Here is a 9,754-nt window from a genome sequence, read left to right as displayed (position 1 = left end):
CACTGGCATCGCATCTATTCCTTAACAGAACCGAAAAGGTGGTATTCGGGGGTTCCCAATTCGAGATTATTGGAAGGATACGAAACAGTTTCCCACCCAAATGTTCTGATCTTCTCCAAAGTGGCATGTGTAGTATGAGGACGCGTCCTATTCTGTTGTAAGATGACCTCCTATCCAGGGAGTTTATCATGCAATGCAGGACGGAGCTTCAAAAGTATCTGGATACAGTGCACAACATTTATGGTTTGTCCGTGTTCAAGAAAATAAATCGGAAAATTTCCCCATGGCATTCCATAGAGACAGTTCGAGGGCGATCGCTACCAGGCTTATCGTGGATACTCGTGATTCCATCTTTGAAATGTTTGGCGGTGCATCTCCTAACACTGCTGGCACCTACGCAGGCATCTCCATAGGCACACTGAAATTTGGAGCGAATTTCAGAAGCATTTGCCTCTTCAACAGAAAATTCAATGACAGCAAGTTGCCAACACGAAACATAGTTGTCGACCATGTTGGAAGAACTGCCTGTAGTCTCGCGATAGATGCTAATGGCGTCACAGTTTAGTCACATGTGGTTTAAAGTCTCTATATTACAATCGAGCAGTCGTTTTTGTTACAGTGTTGGAATAGGAGTTTAAGCAATGCGTTGTCACAACTTTCAGTGTTACCTTCGTATCATTGATAACATCATCCAGTGCTCTTCTAACAACGTAACTGTAGGATTTTTCTTGGTTTAGTCATGCGAATAAAACACTGACTGAATAGGCATACACCGTTGAGGATATAAACTTTAAATTCACGTATTTTTACATCTCGCAATAGCTCGGTGCACAACAAAAACGCGCACTTCCCAACTGAACAAAGAAAACAATACAAAAACGTTTCACATATACTTAGTCATTTATCTGTACGTGACTGATCTGTCGATCCCTTGATAGTTGCAACACCTTCCCCCCTCCTCCCCCTTCCTTTTGAATCTCCAGATCCCTGGGAATATTGGAAACTGTTTTTGATATGCCCACTCTTCCTTCTACACCTGGACGCTGTGGTCAAGGTGATTTCAATTCCAGGCGTTACTGTGTCGGCTGCTCCTCCACGACCCAGTCCGAGGACTTGTCAGCTGCGTGAGGTGATGAGTGTGGGAGGAGGTGCCTGAAGGTGCAGGGGGAGAGACCAGAGGCCCCCTCTCCATCGAATCCGCTTCAAGGTATGCAGAGTTCAGATGCTCGATAGATACTTTTTCCTCTCCATCGTTTCATCAGATCTTAAGTTTGCTCCTCTATGGACGACTTTGAATAGTCCTGTGTACAGCGGCTTTAACGATAGGTGGACAGTATCATCCCCAAATCAAACATGCGTGGTTTTGCACAGTTCATCGTGGATGAATACCGGTTTGATGTCGTGTGGATTAGGTATAGAATGGCGGAGCAGGACCGTATTCTTTTGTAGATGTTTCCCAAACTCTGTATGTTCCTCTTTCTGTGGGAAAAGCTGGGGCTTTCTATGGGTAATTCAGCTGGCAGTCTTAGGTTTTCGCCGTAGCCAACGGGGCTGCAGTGTAGCCTACATCCTCCGCCAATGCAGTCCGTAAACCGGCAAGTACCAGAATAAAGCCTCAGTCCAATGCTCGCCTCGGCACATTAGTGGGTCCGATTTAGCCTCTACACCATACCCTGACTTGCGGGATGGTAGCTGTCCTTGAAAAATGAAGGATGCATTCTCTAGATTTAGGCACATGAGCTAACCTTGATCTACCCTGATCCATCATTCCGATTTGTGATGCTCTGGATCATGTATCACTAATGCGGCGCGAAACAGCAGCAAATTTTAGATGACTCGGATGTTTCAGACTGTAAATACGGGGGTCATTCCATAAACCGTGGCAGCTATAGTTTATCTCGCGATAATGCGAGGACATAAGAATTCCACGGTGTGCTTTGAACCGGAAGGCATTGTGTATCTGAATGCCAACATAAAACAAGCTTCCAGTACAGGAGGTCGCGACAGGGGATGAAATGAAACAAACCCGTTGAAACTCTGTGTAAGTTTATTGTTTACGAGTACAAATGCAACAAAAATGAATCAAAATCAACTACTGTCCTTCAAAATAGCCCCCAGTGGATCCACACAGCGTTGCTAACGATGGGGAAGGCGTTGTTTGCCATTAGCATTGTTGTCAACGTGTGCCACCTGTTGCTGAAATGGTTCAAATGGCTCTGAGCACTATGGGACTTAACTTCTGAGGTCATCAGTCCCCTAGAACTTAGAACTAATTAAACCTAATTAACCTAAGGACATCACACACATCCATGCCCGAGGCAAGATTCGAACCTGCGACCTTAGCGGTCGCGCGGTTCCATACTGTAGCGCCTAGAACCGCTCGGCTAGTTGCCGAAATGCCGTGAGGATATCCGCCCTGTCTGCAAAGCGCCTCCCAAGCAATAATTTCTTCAGTTGTGGAATGAGGTCGAAGTCGCATAGATTGGAGTCGGGTGAGCAGCGTGGGTGGGGGAAGATTACTGCCCCCTCCCCACCCCTCCCCTTGCACACAATTCTTGTTGACATCTGCAGTGTGGGCTGCAGCGTTATCATGGACTATGACTGCATTAACCAGCAGTACCAGACGTTCTCGCCGTCACCCACACTGCCCGTAGTTCTGTATGACACCGAGTAGCGTTTCTGCCAGCGAGGAAGGCAATATTCACGTATGTTTGCTGTCCTACTCCGCTTATATCCACGTTGTAGCATTGCCAAGCTCTCACAACGTTTCAGGCGCTGATACCGAGCCTTCGTCGGATGCGGACGTAGTCTGTCGGTTGATTTCGGCACTCTTGGTTGCGATCTTTGAAATGTATTTACTGCGATTAAGTGATGCCACATGTTCGCAAGATATATCATAGTTGCCATGACTTATGTAATGACCTTATTACGTTTCGGTACAACCCTGTTGCCTCTCGTCCAATACTTTTTTGTGGCCATTCACAACTACTTCCTAAAGTGAATATTGTGCCATTGTTAATGGCGCTGTTGATATTGTTCTGATATTTATCACGTACCGCACTGCTACTACACACATAAAAAAATTCAAGAATTAATCTTCAATTTACGAAGTCTCAAATATAAATGTGTCTCGATGTCAGCTCATCGCCATTGGGGATGTAATGTGTGTATTGGTACGTCACTAGATTAACAAAGTGTTAATTACAAGCTTCAGCTGTTGGAGTTCACCTAAAATATAAGATCTTAAACTTACATTATATTTCAGAGACAAATGATTTTTGGATATATATTTACACTGTCTTCCTTTCTCGTTTTGGGATGAGGGATATGACAACCCCTCTTCCCTCCTCCCTGAAAAAAGTTCACGAAAATATTTCTGAAACACCCTATGGACGGTATCAGCGTTCAATAAACCTTTTTTAAAGTTTGCTTCTTGCTTATCTACTGCTGAAGAGCACTAGTCAATGGCACTTCACAACTAGTTATTTTTTATGATTGACAGACAGGTCTAGCTCAGCCGTTCTCATGTTCTTTTTGTTTCAACTTTTTTGTTTTCAGTGTCAAAGCAACAATAATAGTATATAAATAAATGTACCTTCGGGAATGTTTTCAGTATTTATTTCCTAACGAAAGATCCTTCATCTATGTGACGACCCAGCATTGCAGCCCAAGGACGAATAATTGAGGAGGTAGAAATGAAACTGACTGCAGCCCTCGAAGATCTGGCAGAATATCATGAAGACAACGTAGTTTACTCTACATCAAGATTTCTCCATGGCAGAATGTGCAGCGCCAGAATATACATAGCAGGCACGTTGGCACCACTCTTGAGGAGACAGACCGCATTATAAGTGGGCATCTACGATCAACTTCATTTGACAAAATCAGGCAAAGCATTCCCTGATATTAGACGAAGAATAGCGGCAGAGGTTGAAAAACAAAATAAATAAATAAATAAATAAAATGAAAACGATTCAGGCATCCCATGTTTGAAAGCGAAGCATCATGTCCTAGGCTGAAATCGAGAAAGAGTTTTCTTAGAACAACTGCAGCAATTAAATCACCTTCCGCCCGCCGAATAGAGCTGTGGCGGAATGAGGCAGCTGGAAGTAATAGCTAAAACCTACAGTAAAGTAAGAGCCCAATGCTGGTTTCCAACAACTCTACCACACGCGTAAGACTCTGAACAGAGCGTGAACCGGTTTGACGTGATGCTGAAAAGCATACGTCATGGACTTGAAAATTGGAAAAAGTGATCTTCAGTGATGAGAAGAAGTTTAACTTAGATGGTCCGGATGGATTTCAATATGATTGGCATGATCGGAGAACAGAGTAGCAGGTAAGAGTGAACAGAAATTTTGGTGGTGGAAGTGATATGATTTGGGCAGCATTCTGCACTAAAGGTGAACACAAGAACAAACTCTAATACATACACTGAGACGCTAGAGGCAGAATTGATTAGAAGGTATGAGGACCTAGAGGAGGAGAGTTTAATGTTTCAACAAGATAATGCATCTGTCCAGGTATTTCCACAACAGAAAAATAGTTTGAAGATGAAGATATCGATGCTTTGCCCCGGCCTGCACTTAGCCTGGACTTCAAGACCTTGAGAAACTTTTGGGTATACTTTCAAGACATGTTTATTGCAGTGGAAGGCAGTTTGAGGCCTTGTGCGAGCTGAAGACAGATATAAGAGAAGAGTGGGCGAAAATTTCACTGCAAGAACTACAAAACCTTACAAAGTCAATGCCGATGAGAATTTTTGAGATAATTAGAAAGAACAGAGTTTGGGCAAAGTACTAACGATGCAATAATACAACAGGACAGAGAGCACATTTATACGTTTCCATCCAGAAAACGCAAACACCTTAATTTGTTACTCGTGTTGCGAAAGAAACTACGTAATTCCGTCATGGCTGTTTTATCTTATTTGCATCTGATACGTGGCGCCGTTGGTGCCAGTCGCTTCTCTGTATTCATTTAAGATCTCTGCGACCAACTCTGCACCTCGAGGCCACGGTTTTCCGCTTTGGTCGCTTTTCAGCTATTTAAGCGCACGACGCTGCGGGGAGAGGGCTGGTTTTGGGCGGGTGACTGGCGCTTCGGTGTGCAGTCTGTCGGCGGTCGCCCTTTGCGCATACTCTGCCCCTTTCTGTCATGTGGGCAGTGGGGATGCGTACGGAGACGTGCGTGCGGTCGGCGAGCGTGTCCTCCGTCTGTTGAGAAGGCGGTGGTCTCGTTTGTGCTGCTAAACGATGTGAACATCTGAAAGTGGCTTTGTAATGTATCAGCCTGCAACCGTTACCAAATCAAACGGTGGAAATTATTCAAAAAAATGTTCAAATGTGTGTGAATTTCTAAGGGACCAAAATGCTTAAATCATCGGTCCCTAGACTTACAAACTACTTAAACTAACTTATGCTAAGAAGAACACACACACACACACACACACACACACACACACACACACTTGCCCTAGGGAGGACTCGAACCTCCGGCGGGAGGGAAATTATTCAGATGCTTAAAGTCTTGCTGTATATATGCATACTGAATTTCGTGCTGTTTGCAGTTAACGTCTCTCCCAGTGTTATCTGTTTCGTATTGGCCACTGGTGTACAATTTATTGAACAATGGTTACCTGTGTGAATGAGGTTTGCCTGTTTTGGACGGACTTGAGATACGGGCAAGGTGTGTATATCTAAGCGCGTGTCTGTGCACTCCGAAAAAACCACAGGTTCGATATTCTGGCTGTTAAAAATGATGAAAAGTTTATCATGTGCTAGAGTCCTGTCGTACTGTAACTATTCAGTGTGTGTTTATGGAATGTATACAATATAATTAATCGGCTCTGGGACTAAGCACTATGACCAGCTTCTTATGTATTTGAGTATATTATCACTTCCTGCTCTGGCAGTAATAAACCTGTCTGCACGTATTATTAATGAGAAAGTAGTGCAGATATTTAAAGTGGTTAATTCTGAATGTAAATGGCTTCTGGGTCTCCTGTGGCCGTATTCCTGTTTCGAAATTTTTCTAAATTTTTAAGGATTTTGTTACTCTGGATACTGCCCAATTGGTGGTTTCATGTTGTTGTTTCAGTGGTATAATTAGCGATGCACGTCGTCCGTTGTTGCTGGTCTTTTAACTGGGGGACGACGCCTTGGCGGCGGCTAGTTTGAATTGTAACCGATAGTACGGTCGCTATGTTTATAAGTAGACTCCAGTTCATTCGCCGAATTTACGTTGAGTATTTTATTATTTGTTCTGGTGACGCCGAGGCATCCGTCTATACTTATTCAGCATTCCTTTCATCTTTCATTCAGGCTCGATCTGAGTTGTAGTTTCCGCACACCTCTGATGGGCCATTACTTGTCACTGAAAGTTTGTAATATCTGAAAGATGTCTTTCATTGTACCGATATTAGAGAAGGAAGGTTACTACTCACCATATAGCAGAGATGCTGAGTAGCGATAGGCACAACAAAAAGATTCACACAATTATAGCTTTCGGACATTAAGGCCTTTGTCAGCAATAGACACACACACACACACACACACACACACACACACACACACACACAAACACACAGACACTCAAACGCAACTTGCACACACGGCTGCAGTCTCAGATAACTGAAACAACACTGCGAGCAGCAGCACCAGTGCATGATGGGAGTGACGTCTGGATGGGGGAAGGAGGAGGCTGGGGCGGGGAGGGGAAGGGATAGTATGGTAGGGGTGGCGGACAGTGAAGTGCTGCAGTTCAGACGGAGGCCAGGAGAGAAGGTGGGGAGGGGAGAGGGAGGAAGTAGCGGAAAGGAGACAAATAAAAAGAAATTAAAAGACTGGGTGTGGTGGTGAAATGACAGCTGCGTAGTGCTGAATTGGGAACTGGGATGGGGCTGGATGGCTGAGGACAGTGACTAACAAAGGTTGAGACCATGAGGGTTACAGGAACATAGGATGTATTGCAGGGAAAGTTCCCATCTGTGCAATTCAGGAAAGCTGGTGTTGGTGGGAAAGATCCATATGGCACAGCTCCACTGCTTTTCTGAATTGTGCAGGTGGGAACTTTCCCTACAATACATCCTATGTTCCCATAACCCTCCTGGTCTCAACCTTTGTTAGTCACTGTCCTCAGCCATCCAGTCCCATCGCTGTTGCCATTCCAGCACTACACAGCCATCATTTCACCATCACATCCAGTCTTTTAATTTCTTTTTATTTGTCTCCTTTTCACTACTTCCTGCCCCCCCCCCCCTCCTCCCCACCTTCTCTCCTGACCTTCATCTAAACTGCAGCACTTCACTGCCTGCCATCTCCACATACTATACCTCCCCCTCCCTGCCCCAGTCTCCTCCTTCCCCCTTCCCCTCCCCCCCCCCCCAGTCACCACTCACATCACGCACTGGTGCAGCTGCTCACAGTGTGGTTTCAGTTATCTGAGACTGCAGACGTGGGAGCAAGTTGCGTTTGCATGAGTGTGTGTGTGTGTGTGCGTGTACGTGTGTCTATTGCTGACAAAGGCCTTAATGGCCAAAAGCTATAATTGTGTGAATCTTTTTGTTGTGCCTATCGCAACTCAGAATCTCCACTATAAGGTGAGCAGCAACTTTTGTTCTCTAATATTGTTACATTCCATCCTGGATTCTCCATTGGTTGTTTTCATTGTACTGAGTTTCTAATATCTTACTCAGAAAGAGAAAGTGAGTTGTTTCTGCTGCTATATCTTGAACGATGTCCTGCTTATGTGGAAGTTCTTCTCAGTAAAGCATTTATTGTTTGTATGTTGCTTAACATTTATGTAAAGAGGGTTTTAAAATTATTTATTGTTTGGGATGGGCTTTGACGCCTGTAGAAATTTTGTCTCCTTAGTAATGTTTCAAATTCTAGGGCAATTATGTATATTATTCTAGGGGAACAGTAATTTACTATTGTGATGCAATTTTTAAATAAAATCTGTTGGAAATTACAAGCCAGAGTTTGTGTTTGATTGTTAATTATTACCTTGTCTTTGTTAAGTTAAAGTATCTTGAATGTGTGTCCCAGGTCTCAATCTACTACTTTCGTAATAAATTCGATACATGTACCGTTGAGACACTATATTACTTTCGTAGGAAAGTTGAAATCGAACCAGTGGTTTAGCAGGAGTTACGAATAAAACGAAATAATACAAGGAAAAATTATTTGTGTAGGCGGTGTAGATTTGTAACTATCGTTTACAGGCGGCCTACCTGTCTTGTTGATGCAGTTGAAGCGGTCCATCTCGCAGCGGCTCCTAAATGCGCTGGTGCTGGTGGAGTTGCCGCTGCCGGGCATCATCCCACAGACAGGGTAGCTGTAAGCCGGGCACCGCTTGCACGGGCCGTCCTTGATGGCAGCCACCGACAGCAGCAGACAGCCTGTGAGGGGTATAAAATACAGCATAGTCACCAGTCTGTGAAGGCCCAACGGTACTGACCGGCCGCCGTGTCATCCTCAGCCTACAGCCGACAGTGGATGCATATATGGAGGGGCATGTGGTCAGCACACCGCTGTCCCGACCGTATGTCAGTTTGCGAGACCGGAACCGCTACTTCTCAATCAAGTAGCTTCTCAGGTTGCCTCACAAGGGCTGAGTGCACCCCGCTTGCCAACAGCGCTCGGCAGACCAGATGGTCACCCATCCAGGTGCTAGCCCAGCCCGACAGCGCTTAACTTCAGTGATCTGACGAGAACCGTTGTTACCACAGCGGCAAGGCCGTTAGCGCAGTGCAGGAATGACGGCCTAGTAATAAATTTGCCAAAAGTATTACCTAAAAACCAAAAATAATATGAAAGTATACATAATAAAATTTTAAATGTGAAACGTCTGCTTAGAAAAATTATACATGATTGTGCTTAAACTGACACACAATATTTTTAGCGCAACGCAATGTGACTTTCAATAATCCCTACAAAAGAATGACCCTGACTAACAATAACCTATGCCTTTCATGAATCACTTACCTCACAAAAATCTTCGTTACTCGAACTACTGCCGTACAGTGAGCGCCAATACTGCCAGCTAAATAAGAGATTCTAACTACTGAAGGCACTAACTGCTTTTAGGCGTAGTTGGCAAATGAAAGATTTTGATAGAGAACAAGCAATGTATATACCTTAATAGTGTTCAAAAGTCATAATATATATATCACTTCATGACATCCAGTCATACAAATTTACTGTTTCTGTGCAGATTATCCGCTCTCAAAACTCCGCCATCTCACTCCCCACATCCACCACTGCTCGCGGCTCACCTCCAACTGCGCAGCGCTACGCGCTGTTAACAGCCAACTGCCCAACACTACAATGGCGAATATTGCAAGAATGCCGACCAGCCTCAGACTGCACATAGCACAGTCAGTGATTTTCATATAGAGCGCTACATGTCGTTACCAATACAAAAACCTAAACAGCCTACTTACAAATGGAGTTTATTTCCCATGAAACTCGATCGAAATCGAAGATTACAGACACAGCCAAAAAACTCCGCAAAGCTACAAAAAACTGTTTTTCTTCAATGAGTAAAAAACTATAGCTCCTTTCGAAATATACTAAAGGAAAAAGTAGTAGGACTTAATAAGATCTACCACTTTATTTTGTATAAATATCGTTTGCTTTCCAATGTTTCGAGATATATAGAAAAAACATTAAAAATCGGGTTCTCCGTACCTAGTTAACATTATCATTCCCATACTTGCGAGTTACTGTAATTATTGCCAGCAGAAAGTAAA

General features: G+C 44.0%; 1 pseudogene; it reads right to left on the bottom strand.

The window, feature by feature from the left end:
- Window positions 1–8,629: 8,629 nt before the first annotated feature.
- LOC124797107 lies at window positions 8,630–8,747 on the bottom strand (annotated as a pseudogene).
- Between the last annotated feature and the right edge of the window lie 1,007 nt (window positions 8,748–9,754).

Source organism: Schistocerca piceifrons, chromosome 4, assembly GCF_021461385.2.
Source record: "Schistocerca piceifrons isolate TAMUIC-IGC-003096 chromosome 4, iqSchPice1.1, whole genome shotgun sequence".
Taxonomy (NCBI): domain Eukaryota; kingdom Metazoa; phylum Arthropoda; class Insecta; order Orthoptera; family Acrididae; genus Schistocerca; species Schistocerca piceifrons.
This window is presented reverse-complemented; position numbering and strand designations above follow the sequence as displayed.